At 42.2% G+C, this 23,047-nt stretch overlaps 1 protein-coding gene across 2 annotated transcripts in view; it reads left to right on the forward strand.

Annotated features, from left to right (window-relative positions):
• PTPN14 (protein tyrosine phosphatase non-receptor type 14) overlaps positions 1-23,047 on the forward strand; it is a 176,969-nt gene that overhangs the window by 43,030 nt on the left and 110,892 nt on the right. Inside the window, exon 1 of one of the 2 annotated variants that reach the window (XM_041756597.1) lies at positions 16,987-17,423. The exons of the other annotated variant lie outside the window; for it this stretch is intronic. The gene's annotated coding sequence lies outside the window, so the exon portion shown is untranslated. Of the gene's footprint in view, positions 1-16,986; positions 17,424-23,047 lie in introns of those variants that run through there. 2 annotated transcript variants of the gene reach the window in all.

Below are 23,047 nucleotides of genomic sequence, written 5' to 3' on the forward strand. Positions count from 1 at the left end.
ATTTTATTTATTTAATAGAGAGAGCACATGCCATAGAGCACAAGCAGGGGGAACGGGAGAAGCAGGCTTCCCACTGAGCAGGGAGCCCAATGACGTGGGGCTCTATCCCAGGACCCTGGGATCATAACCTGAGCCAAAGGCAGATGCTTAACCAACTGAGCCACCCAGACGCCCTGAACATTTTTTTCTTTCAATAGATGCATGTAGAATCTTGTGGGCAGATTCCTAGAAGTGAGAATACTGGTGAAAGGTCATACACACTTAAGTTTTTACAGGTAATGCCAGATTTCCCTTTAAAAAGTCTTACCGGGATCCCTGGGTGGCGCAGCGGTTTGGTGCCTGCCTTTGGCCCAGGGCGCGATCCTGGAGACCCAGGATGGGATCGAGTCCCACGTCGGGCTCCCGGTGCATGCAGCCTGCTTCTCCCTCTGCCTATGTCTCTGCCTCTCTCTCTCTCTCTCTGTGTGACTATCATAAATAAATAAAAAAATTTATAAAAAAAAAAGTCTTACCATGTATATTCCAATAAATAACACTTCTGTATCGTCAGCACTGAACATGATCAGTCTAATTTTTGGTGTTTTTTTGCAGCTTGAGAAATTTTTTTAAGTGGCCTCTTCTGCATGTTTAATTTACTTTTTCCTGATAGTGAGATCGAATGTCTTCATATGCTTCTTAGCTCTGTTGCTTTCAGCTATAAATGGTCAGTTTTTCTAGTTTCTTACTGGTTATTAGCATTCCTTTGACACTAATTTTTGTGTGTTACATATGTTGCAAGATTTTTCTCCCAGGTAGTTATCTTGTCACCTGCTGTACATCATCTTTAGCCAGACAGCACTTTTAAATTATGTAACAAAATCTGATATGGCTTCAGAGTTTGAGATCCTAGGAAAGACTTCCATAGTTTCACATTTATAATGTATTTACTTGTGGCACTTTTATAATTTTGTTTTCTTGCATTTAGACTCAGCTAGGTTGACTGAATGGGTGAAGTCTGTTCCTTTCCCTCTGCAGTTTAATCATGGAAATTGGCATATTTTTGAATAGGATTTTTATGACTGAACAGAGCAATTCTGTCCAATAATAAATCAAGTTAAAATTGAATGATGGAAAAAAAATTGAATGATGGAAACTTAAATTTTCCAGGTAATTTTTTTTTTCTTGAGGATTTACAAATCTTTCTCCAGCTCTCATTTAGGTTTTTTTTTTTGTTTGTTTGTTTGTTTTTGTTTCCAAATAGTATTTCCTGGTCCCAGGACTTGGGATTGGGGTCGGGGGTGTCACAGAGGATGTACAGGTGTCAGCAGGCCAGTTCTGCTTTTATCTGTAATGTTTGCTTAAAAAAAAAAAAAGGAAAGAAACAGAAAACCAATGCTTTGCTAATCTATTTGAAGTTTGGGGAGCTGGGTGAGTAATAGTAACTCATTTTCCCCGAGGGGCTCCAGCCTGTTGGTGTTGGTCATGCGTGCGGTTAGTGTGCCTGGAGAAGAATTCCTTGCAGTGAGGGGCTGGGCTGGCCTGAGCCTCCTGTGTTTCCAGCCCTATCCTGTTACAGTTATAAAGTATGTTCCGTGGTTTGACCTTCTGCTCTAGAACACTTTGCCCGCTATTATTCCACATTTCCTCTTGGATACCTTTCTCATCTGTACACCGGGGATCTCGTTATGCAGGAGCAATAAATACTTCAGAGCGTAAATATTTTTGTTAAGAACTGAAGTACTTTTCTCAATCTGTGAGCACAAAAGTAAAATGGAAAGTTACTGAGTACAGTATAAGCTCAGGACCAAGAATGCCAGGAGCGTTTTATTTTTGTGTTTAGAAAAGAAACATGAAGTGTTGCTTATCTGTGGGTGTGAAAAATATATTAAAATAGCAAATGGTGACTATTTCAAAAGGTTTTTTTTTTTCTCTGCCCCATCTCAATTTGCCAACTGCAGCTTTGTCCAGATGCATTTTTTTTTTTTCTTGGAGTGGATTAATGGCACATTATTTCTTATTTGGACACCCTGGAGGTACTGCAGATTCTTTTGCCCATTCAATTCTTATTCCTCACCTCTAGTTTGTTTTTCAGAAGGTATCAGATTAATTTTAGCTCGTTGTATACCCTTTCAAATCTTTTTATTTCTTGAGGTTTTTTTCTTTCTTTTAGCACCTTTCTTCTAATTGTAATAGCTATAATAATAAATAACTTATTAGGTATTTCGTTGTGGCCAGATACTCTGGTAACTGCTTTACATGCATGACCTCATTTAATCCTACCCATAACCCTGTGATGTGTAGTGACTATTACAGTTGACCCCCGGGCCATGTGGTTGACCTCCTCCCCCAACACACAGTTGAAAATACACATCTGACTTCTGACTGCCCCTAAACTTAACTATTCATAGCCTACTGTTGACCAGAAGCCTTTGTGATAACATAAGCAGCCTATTAACACATAGTTTGCATGTTATGTGTATTCGATACAGCATTTTCATAGTGAGATTCTAGAGAAAAGAAAAGGTTGGGTCACCCGGGTAGCTCAGTGGTTGAGCACCTGCTTTTGGCTCAAGTCATGATCCCTGGGTACCGGGATCGAGTCCCACATTGGGCTCCTTGCAGGGAGCCTGCTTCTCCCTTTGCCTATGTCTCTGCCTCTCTCTGTGTGTCTCTCATGAATAAATTAGTAAACTCTTAAAAAAGAAAAAAAAAAGGTTAAGGAAATCCTAAGGAAGAGGAAATACATCGACAGTATTGTATTATAAAAACTCCACATGGAGATGGACCTGTGCAGTTCAAACCCGTATCATTCAAGGGCTTTTCTTATTTTCATCTTACAGGTGAAGAAACTGAGGCTCAGAGAAGCTAAATAGTTTGCCCAAGATTTTACAGTTAGCTGAAACTCAAGCCTAGTATTCCAAGTTTACAACACTCACTTCAGACCTCAAGCTCTTAACTATTATGATGTCTTCAGACATCACCTTAGAGCGTAAGTGGATGTGTCCCCATCCCCTTCCAGGATGAGGCTAAGAAGAGAATACACCTCAGCACAGTGGCTGGTCCCAAGTCTCAGATGGTTGCTGCTTGATCCAAGGAGAATGACAAAGTCATCTCCAAGACTTGTTTAGTTTCATGAGTCAAACAAGAGGAATCCCACATCTTGCAGGCATCTCTGCCTTAAGTTCACTTGCAGTGAAGATGACTTGTGGTCAGCGTTGCTACTTAGACTTTCCTCCCTCTTTTACTTGAATCTTGTCCAGGAGCAGAACCCCCTCCCTCATTCCCGCTCTTCCATTCAGTAACACAGGGGTGACTCTTGGCATCGGAAATGTCATGGGGGGGCCACACTTCCTTTGACTCCTGAGTAGTTTGTTAGCTTTGGTTCTCTCTGTTTCGCTCATGGAAGAACTTCTGCTGTATGGGCAGTTTCTTAGCATCTTTTCTTTTCACTTTCAGAAGAAAAAAAAAAAAAAAGAGCAGCTCTAACTTGTTACGGTTAGCTAACAATGACACACAACAGAGCATGCACTTTAAGTCACTTAACTCAGCGGGTAAAGAGAAGTGTATCCAGGGCTCGCTCCTGTTTTGGCCAGAAAGCATTAAAGCGTATGTCTGTATAGCAGGAATCTCCAACCTCCGTGATGTTGGGGGGTGCTAGGCCATTAGGAGGGCTGACAGGACCACTGACATCATGTGTAAGGGAAGGAAGGAGAGACACTAGGGATGGGGGGGAGCAGACACCAGTGGGCTGTCCCAACAATTTACCTCATTGTCTCTATGGAAATTAAGTACCACTCAAGTTGAGAAATTGTTGTTTCCTCCAATAGATGCCAACAGGACTACGTTCTGTAAAAGATCCTCCTGGTGTAATCATTCTGCCCCTATTTCAGATTTGAGGAACTTTTGGTCCTGTATAGGTGACCCCATATGAATATAAAGTATGTCTGGTGTGGGCCAGCATATGAGCTTGTATCATCTTCATTGATTCCACTGTGCCTCTGAATAGATTAAAATTATGTAGAAAAGGTCAAGTTCTGGTTTAATGTTCTGAGTTTTTAGACTAGGTGCTAATGTAGTAAATTATTCTTTTTTAGAGGGCGAGACATAAAAGAAAAATGAAACATGAAAGGGAAAAGGATGTTTGCTGTGGTCCGTTACACAGATGAGCTTAACTCTGGGGGAAATCCTTGTGCCCTCCACTTCAATCTATAGCCCCTTTCCAAAACCAACTTTATGGAAATCCCTGGGTGGCTCAGCAGTTTGGCGTCTGCCTTCGGCCCAGGGCGTGATCCTAGGGAATCCCGGATCGAGTCCCATGTCAGGATTCCTGCATGGAGCCTGCTTCTCCCTCTGCCTGTGTCTCTGCCTCTCTGTGTGTGTGTGTGAATAATGAAATAAATAAATAAAATATTTCATGAATAAATAAATAAAATATTTTTAAACATTTTTTAAAAAAACAACTTTATGACTTCCAAAGTTTTCATTATAAGCCTGGAGGGGGGCACAGCTGTGTTTTTATCAAGACTGTTGAATAAAAATTGGGATATTCCAGCAGCATTGGCAGCTCTTACGTTGTAGTTTTATCTATGAAATAATATGATATTGCAACACCATGAAAGCATGTCAGGTGAGGCTTGATTTTAGAGTTTTTCTGGACCATTCTTAGATCTACATAATTATTACAATGAGATCTTTAGATTTTAAAAACCTGTTAAAGAAAATGTAATTTTTTAAAGAAAATGTAATTTTAAAAACAAATCATGCCTAAGCCACTGAATATGGAATAAAACCATTTGAAGTAAATTGTATTTTTCAAAGTAGCATAAATAGAACTATGAATTCTGACATTTTTCATGGTGCTGTCATGTATATATACAAAATGGGAAACACTTCTGTTGTCTAATTTATGACCAGGGATATTTTGATGAATATGGCATAAAATGACTAGGGTTTTAAATCATGACATCGTGATGCACGTGATACTATTACTAATAGTGCTTTGTCAAAGGCAAATGTTATACAAGCAACTGTATTATTCTGAGCTAGGTTATCAGTTACCACGGAAATGTTTAGGAGAGAAGGTTAAATTCAAGGTTAAATTCAAGGTTTTCCTTTAAAAAAAAAAAGATTTTATTTATTTATTCATGAGAGACACAGAGAAAGAGAGAGGCAGAGACACAGGCAGAGGGCAAAGCAGGCTTCGTGCAGGAAGCCCGACATGGGGTGGGACTCGATCCCGGGTCTCCAGAATCAGGCCCCAGGCTGAAGGTGGCACTAAACTGCTAAGCCACCCGGGCTGCCCCAAGGTTTTCCATTTTTATGGAAAAACTTAGATGACTCATTTTTAAAAAGATTTTATTATTTGTGAGAGAAAAGGATGAGCAGGGGGAGGGACAGAGGAACAAAGACAGAGTCTTTGCCCTGAGCTGGGAACCCGACGCAGGGCCCAGTCCCAGGACACTGGGACCATGATCTGAGTTGAAACCAAGAGCTGGCCGCCCAACCAACTGAGCCACCCAGGTGCCCCAACCTAAATGATCTTTAAATGTTTAGGTATGGAAGGGACGTGGATTGGGTGTGGAAATGAACTTTCTACCTCCCAGCCACATCATGAGAAGAGTGACTTTATATCTGTTCACAGCCTTGAGGTTGGAGGGGAGAGTAAAGCGGACCATTGGGGGTAAAGTTCTTTGTTATTAGAGGGCCTGGTTTTTACTGTACTTTACTACTAATAGCTAACATTTATTGAGCACGTACTGTGTGCCACTTACTGAGCTAAGTTGCTAAATCAAAACCCTGAGGACAGCCTCTTGTGCTAGGTGCTCCTTGACAGCCTTCGTTTTATGGATGAGACACTGAGGCTTAGAAAGGTAAGTAAATTGGTCAAATTGGTGAGAAATGGAGTCAAGACTTGAACTCAGGTATTTCTGGTTTTATTTAAAAAAAATTTTTTTTTTATTTATTTATGATAGTCACAGAGAGAGAGAGAGAGAGAGAGAGAGAGAGAGGGGCAGAGACACAGGCAGAGGGAGAAGCAGAGGGAGAAGCAGGCTCCATGCACTGGGAACCCGACGTGGGATTCGATCCTGGGTCTCCAGGATCGCGCCCTGGGCCAAAGGCAGGCGCTAAACCACTGCGCCACCCAGGGATCCCCGTTTTAGAGACCATCCTGGAATGAGCCCCTTAGTCTCAATTCACTTTCCTCCTTCATTTGTTCCACCAACCAACACAGTTCTTTGATGCCCTCTATGCGTCTCACTGGGCTGTGGAGCTGCAGAGCTGGACGTGAAATGGCCCGTGGCCTTGAGCAGCTCATGTCTGAGTGACGCAGTGGGAGAGCGCTGTGAGGGAGGGGGTCCATGCCCAGGGTGGAGCCCATCCAGACAGGAGGCATCAGACTTAAAGAGGGGGCACCAAGAGAGGTTTCCTGGAAAGGTGACTCCAAGTGAGTTCTGAAAGACAAGCAGGAGACAACTGGATGCAGACTGGAAAGTAGGGCCTCCCAGAGAGAATAGTACTGAAAGGCAAGGAGAGTAGAAATGCCACCACTGCAGGTATTTGGTGCACGTGAGGCAAGGGTGGCTGAGGGAGGCCATGGTATGATGGGTAAGTGGTTGGGCTTGGCTTTGCCACGTCCTGGCTTTGTGTTCCTGAGCCAGATCTCTTCAGTCCTCCGTTTCCTAATCTGTACAATGGTGATAAATAAATGCGGGTCTTGTAGGGCTGTTAAAATCACACTGCTTGATGCATACTAAATGCTCAGTACATTGAAGGTACAGTTATTGGGGCACCTCGGTGGCTCAGTGGTTGAGCGTCTGCCTTGGGCTCAGGTCGTGATCCAGGGGTCCTGGGATTGAGTCCCAAATCAGCCTCCCTGCCTCTCCCTCTGCCTATTTCTCTGTGTCTCTTGTGAATAAATAAATAAAATCTTTTTAAAAAGATGCAGTTATTAATCACCATTGTCATTGTCAGCATCCTTTTCCTCCTCATTATTTAGGTAGGCCAGGAACAGATCTAATAGGATCATCCTCATACTATTGTATTTAATCTCTAGGAGCTGCCTTAGCCACAGCATAAAATAGGGAAAATTCTGATGTCTCTGAGTGCCGCAGTGGAAGGGTAGAGTGAATTTCATGTTTTGAGAAGTGGCAGCAAGCTCATTTCAATGAAATGCATTTCAACACAGCAGAGAGGTCAAGAGCCCATTCTGACATTTCATGGTTGTTATATGGACATTTGTAAGGCGAAAGAGGCAATAATACTACTTTGTGTCAGTTTTGCAAAAAATTTAAAAAAGTTAAAAAAAACTTTTTAAACACAGCTGTCAAACCTCTTTCCGGAGTATGCCATTTGCCCTCTAATTCTTAAGAATTCATCCTCATTAGTTCGTGAACCTCTGAAGACAAGAACCATATTGTATCTGCAGTGTCTGACACTTGGTAATTGCTCAGAAGAAACGAGTTGAATGAGTGCAAGTTGGTGGTTTTCCTCAATGTTCTGGTGTTTGATAGTTTAAGGAAGGCACATATCGTTCAGAAAGAAGACTTGTGCCAGTGTGTTACTCGGTGATTTTTTTTTTTTTTTAATATGCTCAGCAATAAGACCGCCCTGCTTAGACTTCAGTGCCTTGCTGCGCCTGTGCACACAGTTGTTTTAGAGACACTTAAGGTATCTTATGGTGTGAGGACAGCACAGCTGGGTTTCTCTTAAATAGTTTTATCCCTACTGCCTAGCCTGGTGCCTGGCACGGATAAATATCCGCCGCAATGAATTTCCTTTAAAAAAGTGCATTAGGCCATTGTCCTGAAATACAATCTTAATCTAACAAGGGCAAACCAATTTGACTTTAGCTTACTTTTCTTGGCCCATAAGTAGGATTGCTTGCGGTCAGCACAAAATTCTAGTTTGGGTGGAAAGGCTCTTCTGCTTAGAAGGCTGGCGTGTGCACCGGCTGGTGTACCTAGAGCTGTTGGTTCCTCCGCCTGTGTCCTTGGTTAGCGTCAGATGGAAAGGGCCAGGCCTTTGCGCTGGGTGGGTACAGCGGCGTGTTAGGGCATGGACGTTAGGTCCCAGGTCCGTGCCATGTCCATGCGGCCCGGTTACCATGACGGGGCTGTGGGAGCTGTGCCGTGGGAGGGCAGGAAGCCTTGCCGTCACGCTTTGCCCCCTCCCTCAGATGCATCCAGCTCTGCGGCCTAGAGACCCTACTGCCAGCATCTGCCTCCTCTTTCCCAGCCTGTTAGAGACGGCCTCCCTCCAGCCCGCTGCCTTCTCTTGAAGTCGCTGTGAGCTTGTTACCTTGCCACAAGATGATTTCAGACTCTCTCTCTCTTTTTTTTTTTTTTAATATTTTATTTATTTATTCGTGAGAGAGGCAGAGACACAGGCCGAGGGAGAAGCAGGCTCCACGCAGGGAGCCCGATGTGGGACTCGATCCCAGGACTCCAGGATCACGCCCTGGGCCGAAGGCAGGCGCTCAACCGCCACCGAGCCACCCAGGTTTCCCGCTTTCAGACTCTTTCACACATTATTTGCAAAGCACAGGTTGGTTAAGCTCTTTTCCCTTGTTGCTCTTATAATGGGTTGAATAATCTCGGATTCACTCTCCTAATTCCAGCCTGGCTGGTTTCTGAGGCCGTCAGGAAGTTGTTCCCTGCCTCCCCTCCTTCCTTTCCTTTCTCTAGTCCTATGTGAACTGTCCACGAATGGGTGACTTGACCTGAATTCGTTTTCATACTGGAACTGGCTTGTGAGGAGCATGTGCCGCATGGTTTGTGGTCGCATCTGCGCTTACCCATGAAAGGAGAAAAGCATATCAGGGTGTTATTTTTTTTTCTGGTATTTATTCTATTAATTTTTTAAAATTTTTCAGCTTTTTTGGAGTAGAGGTGCATATAAAATTGTAAGATAGGGGATCCCTGGGTGGCTCAGTGGTTTAGCGCCTGCCTTTGGCCCAGGGAGTGATCCTGGAGTCCCGGGATCGAGTCCCATATCTGGCTCCTTGCATGGAGCCTGCTTCTCCTTCCGCCTGTGTCTCTGCCCCTCTCTCTCTTTCTTTCTGTGTCTCTCATGAATAAATAAATAAAATCTTTTTTAAAAAAATAAAATAAAATTGTAAGATATGTAAAGTGAATGTCATGATATGAAATACATATCTATTGTGAAAAAAGTCACCCCCCCAATCTAGTTAATCCACACATTCATCACCTCACACGTTTATCTGGTATTTATTATTCTGTTGGTAGAATGAAAAGATGCTTTGGAGAATTTGACCAGAGTGTACAAATTAATACGAATAGGTAAACGCTTGGTGCCTCTGGGTGACAGTGGGTCAGCTTTTCCAGATTTCCTGAGAAGTGCCATAGTTAAAGGTTGGGATATGCCGGTTTTTCATGTAAATATCTGAGACCTTTCCCACATTCCAGTTTATTTTATTTTATTTTCTAGCACTACAGTATCAACATTGGCCTTCGTTCACTTTGGGGAGGAATGAGGATCTATGGGACGTTGTTTTTGTTTTTGACACAGAAGAGGAGTAATAGGGTAAATGCCAGACCTGTATTTAGAGTAAACACCAGGCACATGTTGGGTGAAGACTGGGACACCTCCCTTTCCACTCCGTCTAATCTCAGTTCTTGCTTTTTCTTCTGACCCAGGGGTCATTTAGCAACTTCATGCCCATTGTCCTAACCCTAGGCACTGGAGTTTTTTTTTCGAACACAGTAAACTAGTTGTACACAACACTATCAGTAGGTCACAAGCTCTAAGTTAGATTTCCATTGGCAGAGATTGACTTCCCTGTAACCCTCCAGACTCTGTAGGGAAGTCATAACAAATCCTCCTTTAAGATGTTAGGGAAGATAGGAGACTATATAACCTAACTGAGACTATGAATTCCATCACTAGCTGGTATGTCATCTTAGGTGAGGTAAACTCTGTAAGCTACAGTAGTTGACTCATCTGTAAAATGGGTATAATGTCTTCCATAGGGTTGATGGTGTGAATACTAGAAATAATATATGTACAGAGTTTAGTATGGAGGAAATGCTCCAGAAATGCTAACTATAATTTCTGGTAAAATTAGGGCATGGCTTTGGTCATGAACACATAGTAACCATAACGTTGACACACTATCAGTAATATCATTCTTAATAGTGCCAGCGTCTATGGATGTCTGCGCTCAGGGCATCACCATGTACATATAAAAAAAAGAAAGAAAGAAAGAAAGAAAGAAAGAAAGAAAGAAAGAAAGAAAGAAAGAAAGAAGAAAGAAAGAAAGAAAGAAAGAAAGAAAGAAAGAAAGAAAGAAAGAAAGAAAGAAGAAAAAGTCTTCAGCCCTAGCTCTTCACAGGTTTAGGCTCAGTACAAAGCTGTCTGAGCTTGCATTGAGATGGACCGTCTGTATGATTTCGGTGGTGGGGGTGGGGAGGTCTAGGTCAGGTATTTTAGATTTCTCTTCAGGTCCACTCACCCCAGCTCAGTGTCCACTGGCTCTTCCTTATTCATCTGTTCTTGTCTAATGAGGACTTACTTCTGGCAGTTACCATAGACTTCCTGAAGTTGGGCGGGATGCTTCCCTTCTCTTGCTGAAGGAATTCCAAAGGCTGACAGCAGGGCATTCAAAGGGGGCTTTCCTTGCTAGAGAAATCTCCCTCTTTCCTCAATCTGGGAGGCTTCATGATGTCTTTTGTTTTGTGGTAAGACTCCCTGGGAGAGACACAAGGCCCGCTTACAAATGCTCAGTAGGACAAATATAAAAGATGGTGAGTCCTCTGTAATGTTAGCCAGGAGGATGGTGGTGGCAGTGGCAGCAGCAGGGAAGGACTTTAGCTCATTTTATACATCATCTTCCTTGCCACCATTATTCCAGAATCGTTGCACTGATATTCTGGTTAGATTCAGTTTAGTCCTTTCTGTTCAGCATAAATAGGCAAGTCAATGTTTACAGCTTAGCCAAGTGTGGTGTTTAGATTGGGTTTTCTTTCTTGAACATATTTTGTTTTTTTCTTGAGTTTGTTGTAAATGCTTCACCTTTGCATTTGCTTGGTTTTCTTTCAACATGTGACTAAGCCTTCCCACACACCTCCAACTGCTTTAAGGAACTCCTCTTACACAACTTTCCATGTGAGCCGGTCTTGTCAGAGAATTTCACCCCACCCCCTGCTTTCTTTCCTCCTGGAGCCCTCTGACTTCCTGTGCCATCTGGACTGGGAGGAGTAACACGTCCTTATAAAGACATTAAACAATCCCCCTACTTTCAAATCCTTCCCTACTGACAACCTACACAGTTCACAAAAACAAAACGATGTACCCACCTCACAAAACAAAAACCGACAACTGGTACCTTGTGCCTCTCAAAGTTAGGCCTCCAGACAGCCTGTCTAGCTTATTCTCCCAGGCTTTCCCTTTCTGTATTTGTATTTCTTTAGTGTGGGGTTTCTGAAATCTCCCTTGTTTCATCAAACATGAAGCTTGTAGCATGTGTGCCGTGTTCTCCTTCACGATTTGAAGTGATTTTTCAACTGGGGAAACATTTTTGTTTTGTCACTTAAACCTGGTTATCTCCCAACTTCCAGCTCTAACTTTCTAATTATCGACTGGATGCAAGTAACCAGACAGAGCAAGGGGTTAAGCCTAGATATTCCAGACCCACTTGGTACTTTCTTTTTTCTTTGTCACATTCTTCATTATCTGACACAAATGAGAGCATGGTTAGATTTTCTTTTGGCGTCTTCTTCAGTGAGAGATCTTTTTGTTTAAGTGACAATTTCATGGGCAAATCCAACATATGTGTTCTTTGTTTTCTGTTGCATAGTAAGGCCATCTCCATGAATTAGGTTGTAAAGATAACTTGCCTCATTTTAGTTCTGCAACGAAGAGAAAACGAGAAGGCTTAAGAGTAAATGAGGAACCACAGAGATGATTACAGGGCAATGAACTCGTACCTCAAAAGAGAAGGCAAGCAAGGTAGGAATATTTATGTTGGAGAATCTGAGGTGGTAAGTGTTGTATTAAGAGTGTTAAATATATGAAAACATGATATGGAAATGTTGGTTCCCAGTTGCCCTTTTCAGGGTGAAAGACTTCAAGGAGGAAATAGATAAAATTATCAGTGGAGATTTCTGTATATTTTACAAAGAAGAAATTTCACTATGGTTGAAGGATTGTTACTAGAATGAGCCGTCTTGAATAATTTTGCTTTGCTGTGTTTCTTTTTTTTTAATAGATTTTATTTATTTATTAGAGCATGTATGAGCAAGGGGAAAGGCAGAGACCGAGAATCTCAAACAGATTCTGTGCTGAGCATTGGGCCCAACATGGAGGTTGATCTCATCACCCTGAGATCATGACCTGGGCCAAAACCAAGAGTTGGACGCTCAACTGACTGAGCCACCTGAGTGCCCCTCTTTGATGTGTTTCTAAAAGTTCTAACTTAGTAGAGAAGTGAGTCCCTGCCATTACTTTTTATTTTTCCAAATTACTTCAGTCTTCTTTGAGAAGGTCCAAGCACAGGTAGTAGAATGAAATCTTCAGTCTTCTCTACTTGCCTGTTCTAATTGCTAGATCAGAATCCTCGTTTACCAGTCTGACTTACATGCTCCGAGCTCTTGAGGACCATTGACTATGGCTCCAGTGTTGGTTTCAATGGAACAGTTAAAAAAAAAAAAAAAACACACACACGTACTAGTAAGATGAATAGAATATTTTAATTTTTATTCTTGCCTTGTGCTGAATTTGCTCGGGCTCCCCATTGCTTTGGCTTCAAATACTGTACTTATATAGAATAAAATGAGCTTCGACATAATCTTCAGTAAAAATCTGTCCACACTGGATGCTCTTCTTTTTATTTCTTGAGCCATTTGCCTTTGCCATCTGCTCTTCTGCCTTTTATAGATTATCCTGAACCAGAGGGCAGCCTCTGGGTGGTTGGTGTGCATTTTCACCCACTCCTTGTTTCTTGCTCATCCTCGCCTATGTCTAGGCTCATCTCTTCCCAGCTGCCCAGCCTATGTGCTGTTCTGTTTTTATCCTTACCTAGCATTTCCTACTACTTGGTAGGCAGAGAGGGTGTCTTTACTTGTTCTTTGGGATTTCCCACAATCAGTAGTCTGTGCTGAGTGAATAATAGTTTTTGAGGAAATGATATATACATATAAGGAAGTACAGTCATTTGATGTGCAGGCCAAGTGATTTCCATAGTTACCACTTGATGGAGGACACTACATTGTGTTTCTCAAAAGCTGTCATCAGAGCTGCTGCTTCTGAAGTTGTGATGCTGTGACCTAGCTCTGTAGCTAATGAGAGAAGGGATCCCCTATTTATTGCAGGCTGGCTTTGGAGACACAGTCTGTTGCCCAGACCTACTCTCACATTAGGACTTTGATATATCCTCTTTGGGTTGAAATTTTCCTTTCCTAAAGCCTTGGTGAGGAGCCATGCTTAAGGTAACCCAAAAAGAAAACACTATTATTGAGAAACCAATTGAGAAAACACTATTATTTCAATCATCTTGCAGGTAAAGAAATGGAAATCATAGCAATTTATCTGCATTTGACAGTCCTTTGGGAATCAGTTGAGGAATATGCAATAAGAAACTTCTAAAAACATACAGCATTTGATTTAACTCTCTTCCTTAAGAATCTGCCCTAAATGGGCACCTGGCTGGCTCACCTGGTTAAGAGGCTACCTTCTGCTCAAGTCATGATCTCCTCCAGGATTGGGATCTAGCCCTGCTTCAAACTTCCCTGCTCTGCCGGGAGTCTGGTTCTCTGTCTGCCCCTCTCCCTGCTCATTCTCTCTCTTTCTCCTCTCTCTCTCTCTCTAACAAACAAATAAATAAATAAAATCTTAAAACAATCTACCCTAGAGAAAGAATCAGAGGTATAGGCAAATTGTTTTGAGCAATAGCAAAACATCAAAACCGATGTAACATTTCAACAAATAAATGTTGATCTGCACTGTAGAATATTATGCAACAGTTTAAACTTGCTTTTGAAAAGTCAGTTTTACTTACTGAACTTATGTTCAGTAAGTTTTTCAAAAACAGTAATATAGGAAAATAGATAGTAATCAGAAAGAATGAAAGGTATCAGACGATGAAGTACGATCCCAACTATGTCAACAAATTTAAGATATACTTTTTTACAAGAATGGGATAAAGTATGCAAAATTTAGAAATTGATCCTCTTTGAGTGGTGACATTGGGGCGATTTTTGTTTTTCTCTCACAGTTTTCTATAATATTCAATTTTTTATAGTGAATTGATCATCAGGAAGGATTAAAGATGATTACAATTTTTAGTTAAAGTAGAAAAGGAAAGGCCTGCCTAGGCCCAAGAGAATGAAAACTCATCGAAATCCCAGGATTTAAGTGGTTTTAATGCCAATTGTGAAAAGGAATGCTTGAGCCCAAGTGATTTTTTTCAGTTTTGCTTTTGCTCCTAAGTAGTCAAGGTATGATTTATATGGTGCTAAAAGCCATGTAGTTAATGAGATTGTGTTCCAAGTATTGTTATGTGTGAAAGGGGCATATATGGTCAATGTGCATCTTACTGCACGTGTAATCGATAGTAAATAGTCTTTCAATAGTAAAGACTGAGCTTTGGAGCCAGTCTCTGCCCACCTGCTAGCTTTGGAATTTTGGCCAGGTTATGTAGTCTCAGTTTCCTTATCTGTAAGCTGGGATTGTGAGGGTCAGATGATACAGTCAGTGCATGTGAAAGACTAGCTCAATTCTGATACATGGTAATCACTCAGATGATATTATAGCTGACATGGTAAATGGTGGCTGATAGAATAATACTCCTGAAGGAAGACTTCTCCCCATTTTTTTTTTTATAGTATTTCGGAGAGACAGTATTTATTTATTTATTTTTAAAGATTTTCTTTACTTGAGAGAGCAAAAGAGCATGAGCAGAGAGAGGGACAGAGGGAGAAGAAGCAGCTGACTCCCCAACTGATCAGGGAGCCCAATGAGGGCTCAATCCCAGGACCCTGAGATCAGGACTTGAGCCAAAGGCAGACATTTAATCGACTGAGCCATCCATGTACCCCAGAAGAGGCAATATTTAAAATATTGGGGTTTTTTTTTGTTTGTTTAACACATTAATACTCCAAAGATTATAAAGACAAAGTAGATGTTCTGTTTCCCCTTTTATCCCTCTGAGGATGGACATGTCCCACCCCTTACTCCAACCTTGTGTAAGCATAAACACAAGATGACTAGCTTTGCTGTTTCTGCCTTATGTATTACCCTGTAACTTTTCCAACAAGCCAGTGGTTATAGAATTTTCGATGGGTGTTGCTCTGAGTTTGTAGATTCAGATTTAACTAATTTTTAATAACTGCATAACACCCTAAATAAGGTGGCTATGCCAGAGTTTGTACATAACTCTATTATAGATATTCAGGTTGTATTTAGTCTCCCACCATCTACTACAGATGACGTTTACTGCACCATCCTTGTACATAATCCTTAAGATCCATTGCTTTTATTTCCCCAAAGTGGCATTGCTGAGTTAGAGTATGTGCTAATTATAGTGCAGAGGGATTTGAGGTTCTAAAAGCTGTAGAAAGCGTTGTTGGTTCCTGGCCTCGCACAATCTAGTTGAAGGATAGATTTGCCTTTCTTTTCCCAGGAAATTTTTGCTGATATACAAAGATTTCAGTAGACAGGGTTTATTTCCAGGGAGAGTTGAAATCCTTAACATTCTGAAACATACATATAAATCAGTAGAGCAAAGGGAGTCTCTTCTTTTTTTTTTTTTTTAAATTAAGATTTTATTTATGAGAGACAGAGAGAGAGAGGAAGAGACACAGGCAGAGGGAGAAGCAGGCCCCATGCAGGAAGCCTGATGTGTGGGACTCGATCCCGGGTCTCCAGGATCGCCCTGGGCCAAAGGCAGGCGCTAAACCGCTGAGCCATCCAGGTGTCCCAAGGGAGCCTCTTGAATTAGGTTTACTCTATAGTATTTAAGGTATTTATCAGATCTGAATTTGTTAGAAATTGTACATATTTAAGTTTCTCAGTCTTTAAGAGCTAAGAGTCCAACCTGAGAACTGAAGCCCTAGACAGTTGCCCTCCTGTCCCCCACCCAGGGGGAGAGCCATCCCTGCAGATAGCATCTTGTCTCCAGAGGCACAGGCTTCCTCAGCACTGATGCAGTCAGCTGAGCCCATTTTCAGTTTTGAGGTCACCAGTGGTAACAGGAATGTCAGTGTGCTAACGACTTGTTTTTGTAACAGCAAAGTTACTGTGCTCGAAACAGGTGCCTTTTCTTTGCAATGTTGCTGAGAGCTGCTTAGTACAACGTTAACGTTTTTCCAAGTACTCACTTAGGTCGTGTGTGTGTGTGTGTGTCTAATAGGGGACAGAGAGCAGAAAGGACGGTTAGGATGGGCTTTCTGTGCGTGTGTGTGCATGTGTGCATGTCGTCTACCTATTATGTAGATGCCAACCTGTAGCATGACCATCTCTGTTTAGAAGCTTTGTTTTCTCCCATTCGTAATTAACGTTGGGTTACATCAGTTGGGATTATGCAACTCTGCTACAGCTGACACTAGTTCATACCTGTTTCCATTCTTTTCTCCCCTCTGATTCAACTTCTTGGCTCTGGAGAAGTGATTGCATTGTAACATTTTAGAACCCTCTTGGTTGTATTCCTTCTCACTGAAGTGGTCACTCTATTCTGGAACCCACTGGGCAGCATCCTGTCATGGTTCCCAGTCAGGGGGACCTGCAGTTGCTGGTTTTGCATTCACGGTTTGTCTCCTTGTGATAAATAGCCTTACCTCTAAAACTTCGATAACCATTGGCTTGTTGGAAAGCAGTTCTTACTCTTGTGACACTTGGCAGTCTGTGTTTCCTTGGGTTTCCTGCGGTATTCAATGACAGGAACAATAAGGACAGTGACTGTGGACAGATGACTAGCGCTCACCGTGTGCCAGGCACTGGGCCAGGACTTGATGTATTGCTAACGGGTGCAGTCCAGCAGCTCTGCGGGGTGGGCACTGTTACCACCCCATAGTACAGTCGCAGAAAGTGAGGTTATATGGCCTGAGGGTGGCCCGTGCAGGGAAATCACTCCACATCTGGACAAGGTTCACCGGTGGGGCTGGAGCAACCAAGGAACGTGGCGATGCAGCCAGGGCAGCTGGGCGCTGGGTGCACACCGACCCACTTGGAGAGAGAGTTGGCAGAGAGGCGTGGCCGCCGCATATGTTTGGATAGGAAGTGACATGGGTGAGTCCTCCCATCCGAAAGCCCTGGACATGTGAGGGGAGTTGAGGGAACTCAGGCACAGGCAGGAAGGAAACGGGAGAGGGAGGTGTGGAAAACTTTGCTAAGGGAGGTCACTTGCCACAGCCTCTGGCGAAGAGCCCCTGTCTCGATCAGCTCCGTCCCTTCGGGGTGCACATCCCAGAGGAGGGCGAAGCAAGTTGGAGGTATGTTTACCTTCAGCGAGTTTCTTTTGTTTTGATGAGTGAGTCATACGAACAGGCTGGAAAAATCTCTTCGTTTGCTCCTGTGATTGTGTTTTTCAAAGTGGTTTTTGAAGGGGTGGTATGGGATGGGCTAGGATTATCCCTCTCTGCAGTGCAGACTGCAACTGTAGAAGCCAAGTTGTCTAGGTAAGAGGCACTGGGTTTGGAAGGGGGGGAGGAGGAGTGGGATGCAGTGACAGAGCCAGGACCCCGATCCTGCTGCCATGCCCTCTGGATAGGCCATCCTAGGACTCAGGACCATTTCCACCATATTGGAATAGAGTCCACTCTGGGTGAGCATAGCTGGACTGCAGATGGCATGTGGAAGCCTTCCTTATAAAATGTTGGCTATTGTCATGATGATTTTTATATCACCAGGTCGTTTCCTGTCTCCTTTCTGGGCCTTTTTAGCATGGTTCATTGAGTAAGAGCCCAGGGTCAGCTAGTGGCATTAGTAACTGTGTGATCTTGGGCAGGGTCATAACCTCTCCAGCCTTGGTGCCCTAGTCTCAGAAAGGGGGTGTCAGGAATAGCCATCTCATAGGGCCATTGGAGATAATGCTTAGCAGGATGCCTCCATCATTGTGTCTGCTTTAAGAATTACTGTCTTCTTAGTGTTCTGACACTCGCAGGACCCTCCCCTGTTTTGCTTCCTTGCTGTGATTAGCTGTGACATTCCAGGACGCACATCACCATGGGTGTAGACACTGACGGCAAAAAGAACTGGATTTGGAGAGCTGCAGATTCTACAGTCTCTCAAAGAAGGGTGGAGTCTCGTAGACAAAGCATTCCTGGCGTGAATAGACAGAGAAAGCTCCTCAGAGAACTAAGCCAGCGTCAGGTGTTCTGATACAGTTGATGAAGCAAGTTGCACGGGGCAAAATCCCTTATCCTCCACCTGATTGTTCTTTGCATTTTATTCAGCTTGTCAACTTTAACTTGCAAAAAAGAATTTTTCTTGCCCTCTTTTAAAAATGGAATGAAAAATCATTACTGTCAGTTTCATCTGGTAAAAGGCAAGTTTCGTTTTGGAAGGGCAAGAAGGGTTTGCATGGCAGGAGACTTCTGACCCCTTTTTCCTGTAGCAAACCCCCACAAAGTGGGCACTGTTTTCTATTTTACCAGATTACTTTATAAAGTGCCATTTAGGGGTGCCATTTAGTGTCTGCCTCTCTCTCTGTATCTCTCATGAATAAATAAATGAAATCTTTTTTTTTAAAAAAAGATGCCATTTTTTTAAATAAAGATTTTATTTATTCCCAGAGAGGCAGAGACACAGGCAGAGGGAGATGCAGACTCCCTGCGGGGAGCCCGATGCGGGACTCTATCCCGGGACCCCAGGATCATGCCCTGAGCCAAAGGCAGACGCTCAACCGCTGAGCCACCCAGGTGCCCCATGAGCCGAATTAACTTCTCATCCCTCTTCTCCACCGTTTAGCCTCTCTTAAGCCCCTACAAGTCAGACCTCTCCCATGCTCCAGATTCTTCAGGTGGCACTTGAGGTCACTTGAAGGCCCCTGCCCTAGCTTAGCCTCAAAAACTCGAATCAAATTCTTTGATTTATCATAATGACAAATATTTATTTAGCTTTCTGCTATGTCCAAAGGAAGACTACAAATCTGAATCTGACACAGATCTTTCCTTTTGAAATTCTATTTAGGGAGCTAAAACGCATCCAGGGGTTTCTCTGGGGTGAGGGAGACTGTGATGTGCCATCAGCTATAGAGACACACCATATGGATTATAAGACCAATGACCATAAATTGCAATCAATTTCCATTGGGGGGAAAAAAAACAGTTGTTTAACACAACACACTATATACCTTTTGTTGACGAAGATAAGAAAAAGGCAATGGCCTTCCTACCCATGTAGGATGGACTGTTTATGGGAGCATTTCTTCTAATGGTTGGCTCCTTTTTGCTCCAGGTGTCAGCATTTGGGGGATTACAAAGTAGAGTGCTGAGAGAATACGTGGGTCAAGTTTTATACTTGGTCAGTTTCCCCAGGACTTGTCATACCTTCTTGTTCAACTCCATGTTGTTTGCTTTGCCTTTTTTTTTTTTTTTTTAAGACTGTAGGTGATAAGATACCCAAGTCCTTCTTTTCATAGCTGCTCTACTATCCTTTGAGCAAACGGGGCTTCCTGTCCTGGGGGGCATGGGAAAGGGACATGTTTCTACCTGTTGAGTTCTTCACAGAAGCATTTTCTCACTGACTTCTCACAAACAGGTGGGGAGGGTATTATTTTCACAGATGAGTAAACTGAGGCTGGGACAGGTTACGTCACTTGGCATTCACCCAGGCCAGTTCTTGCAGGAAAGTTTGCACATGTTCCCTTTGTTTCCAGAGTAAAACTCTGGTCCTTAGAGAGGACCTCCCTGCTCCACTGTACTTCACGCCTTCTGCATGTGGGTGTTCTTCCTCCAGGCAGCCTTCCAAACACGCTTCCCAGTTGCTTCAAGGAATGGACCCCAGAGCCTGAGAGGTCAGAGAGTTGGTGGCACTTTCCCTGTGATTTTTTTTTTTTTTTCACATTTGCTTCTTATCCCCGTGATTCTAGTCACTTGAAGGGTTAGGGTCTAACTCTCTTATCCGATGCTATCTTTCTCACTCTGGTATATCTTTGAAAAAGAGGATCAACAGATGATGTTTTGAAGTTAGAGTATGTTACTGTTTGTCCTGAGAAAAAATCATGGTCAGCACTGTTGGTTTCACTATTTATACTAACAACAACAACAAAAAGTCCCTTCCATTAAAGTTCCATGAATGGGTCTCAGCAACATTTGCAGCCTGGTATTATTTACTGGGTATGTTCTTATAGATAAATAAGACTCTAGACTTTTGTTTGTAAAGAAAAAAATGACTTTATTTGTAAAGGAAAAAAAATGTAAATTTTTTCCATTAAAAAAAATCTTATGGTAAACAGAATTGACGACCCCCTACTTAACCTCTTCTGAAAAGCCAATTTCATCAGAAAATCTAAAGAGTCATAAACATGTGACCTTTTTATGAGAATATGGCACTTAGTTCTAGGTTTTATAATGTTGTTCATGTGCTAAAGTAAATATGATGGGGCCCCTGAGAACCACTCGAGGAAAGTCATGAGAGTGCCAGGAGCCAGACTAATTAACGGAGAGGACTTGCTTGTAATGGATCTCACGGGCAAGTCTACTGTCTGTGGCATATCTTCGTCCCTGCTCCCTCTGGTCGTCAAGGACAAAGCAGAAGAATTAGGCTTAAAATACAGAGGGTGCTGGGTTACGTATAACGTCGAACTCTGTGCCTATAAATGGTTAAAAGATGGACTCGTGATACATGTGCTATGGATTCCTTGAGAGCTAGACATGGCGGATAATTCATGGGCTATTAAAATGTTCAAACTGAAAGGGACTAAGAGGTCATCTTTTCTAATCCTATCGTTACAGATGAGTGTCACATAGATTGTTTACTTGAAATCATTTAGGTGGAACCCATCCTAGAGGTGAGGGGTGGCTTCAATGAGCATCTGAAAGCTCTTTCTTCCAGAAGGACGGCTCTACGGCCACACAGGTTCTGGGTGTGAAGGCCATGAACTTTTAATTTAGGTGAAAGATCTGGGTGTGAAAGAGAGAAAAAACATGTCTCTAGCTCCAGAGGCGTTTAGAGTCAAATGTGCTAATACTTTAAACACAAGTTTGATGAGTATGTTAAAGTAAGCAGAAATGATGTGGGAGTTCAGACAAAGAAAGAAGACTTTGATGGGAGGGATCAGAGAAATCTATTGAAAGAGGCAGCTACGTTTCAACTGAGCGATAAGGACTATGTTTAGTACTGGCATTGAGGGTTGCCTTTTTTTTTTTTCCTTAATCTTTTGACTATGAACATTTTTAGGTAGACAGAAAAGCTGAAAGAACAGTGAAGTCAATATCTCTACACTCACCATCTAGATTCAACAGCTTAATGTTTTGTCATATTTCTTCAACTCTTGATTTGTCTAGGTATATATTGCTTTTTTAAGCCATTTTTGAATAAATTACAGATATTATGGCATCTTTACTGTTAGATGTATCCACTGGCATCTCTTGAAGCATTCTGTTAGACAAGCACAATTCCACTGTCAAAAACAGAAGAAAATTATCAGCAATACATTAATATCATCTAACTTCTAGGGTCTATTTCAAATTTCCCTTGTTGCCGCATGTCTTTTATAGCTATTTTTTAAAACCTGGATTTGATTAAAGTTCACACATTGCATTTTGTTTTTATAGGTCCTAAATCTATTTCACTCTAGAGCTGCCCGCCTCTCCGCTCGCTTGCCTGCCTCATTCAGTTTTTGTTTTTGTTTTTTTTCCACAACATTGACTTTTCAGACCAGTTTTCTTATAACTTTTTTCTTGATACCTTACCTGGCAAGTTTCTTGCAAACTGAATATTTTAAAAATCTTTAAAATCGTCAGGCATTTTTTAGGAGATATATTGCCAGATTTGTCAGTTGTTGCTTCTGACATACCATTTTTGGTAGCTAATGTATTTTAAGCTAATCTGTATTTGCAAAAATAATATAAGGCGACTATAAAATGTTACGACAGTTCAGAGATGTATAAAATAGACTTCTATATAAAACCACCTCTGTGTAGCCCTATTAATCCTTTTAGTGAACGTACATTCTTTCCCATTACATTGTGTTTTTTGGTTTAGTATAAAAATTGCAATCATCTCTATATTTTGTGTATGTTTACTCTTTATTTCACTAACTGTGCATTATGGATGGCATTCTGTAAAACATACAGCACAGATTGTTTTTAATAGTGGCTGGGATGAACGTGTACCTAGCCAGCCACATTCTTTCATAGGTGTTTAAGGTGAGACACACCCAAATGTAAAGTGCCTGGCCCAGGATTAGAAATGTGGCCTATGCCCACAGAGCAAATATTTTTCTCTGTTTGAGGCTCCCTGGTTTATATATGAGTTAAATCTTAGTGTCTGCTCTCCTGTGCTTCAACAAGTGAAGGAATGTGTGAGTAGTCAACTCTTAAGGGCTCTGTATTTGAATTCTGGCTCTCTCTTTTTTGCTTTTTTGGGTGGATCCCTACATAGTCTTTTCTACAGATATCAGATCATCGGGTTGGCCTACCTTAGAGGTAAACAGGACACTGTGCCAACACAAAGTGATTTAGAAACGTTAATAGATTTCACCAAGCCACAGTCTCTAGAATGTGTATTTTAAGCCATCATAAAACATATACCTGTCATGCTAAGGAATGTGCTGGAGGGCAGGCACATCAAAGACTGGCCGAGGGAGTCTGGGAAGTATGTTTTGCTGTGTTGTAGGGTTGTGCCCTGACAACCTCAGTGAGGCCTGGGGTACTGACAGGGAGTGGTTTCTAAATAGTAAAGCCATTTTATTTATTAATTCAGGAATTTCTGTTAGTAGTTATTTGCATTTGCCCATCTAAGTGTCCGGGAGCTCATAGGTAATTCTGTGGATGAAGGGTGTGAAGACAGACCGAATCTGCTTGAGTTAGGGAATCAACAGAACAGTCATAGGAGCAAGTGATGGTCTTTTGAGCTTAACGGAGAAGGAAGAGTTGAGCAGAGAGGCTGC

This window comes from Vulpes lagopus, chromosome 1 (genome assembly GCF_018345385.1).
Source record: "Vulpes lagopus strain Blue_001 chromosome 1, ASM1834538v1, whole genome shotgun sequence".
Classification (NCBI taxonomy): domain Eukaryota; kingdom Metazoa; phylum Chordata; class Mammalia; order Carnivora; family Canidae; genus Vulpes; species Vulpes lagopus.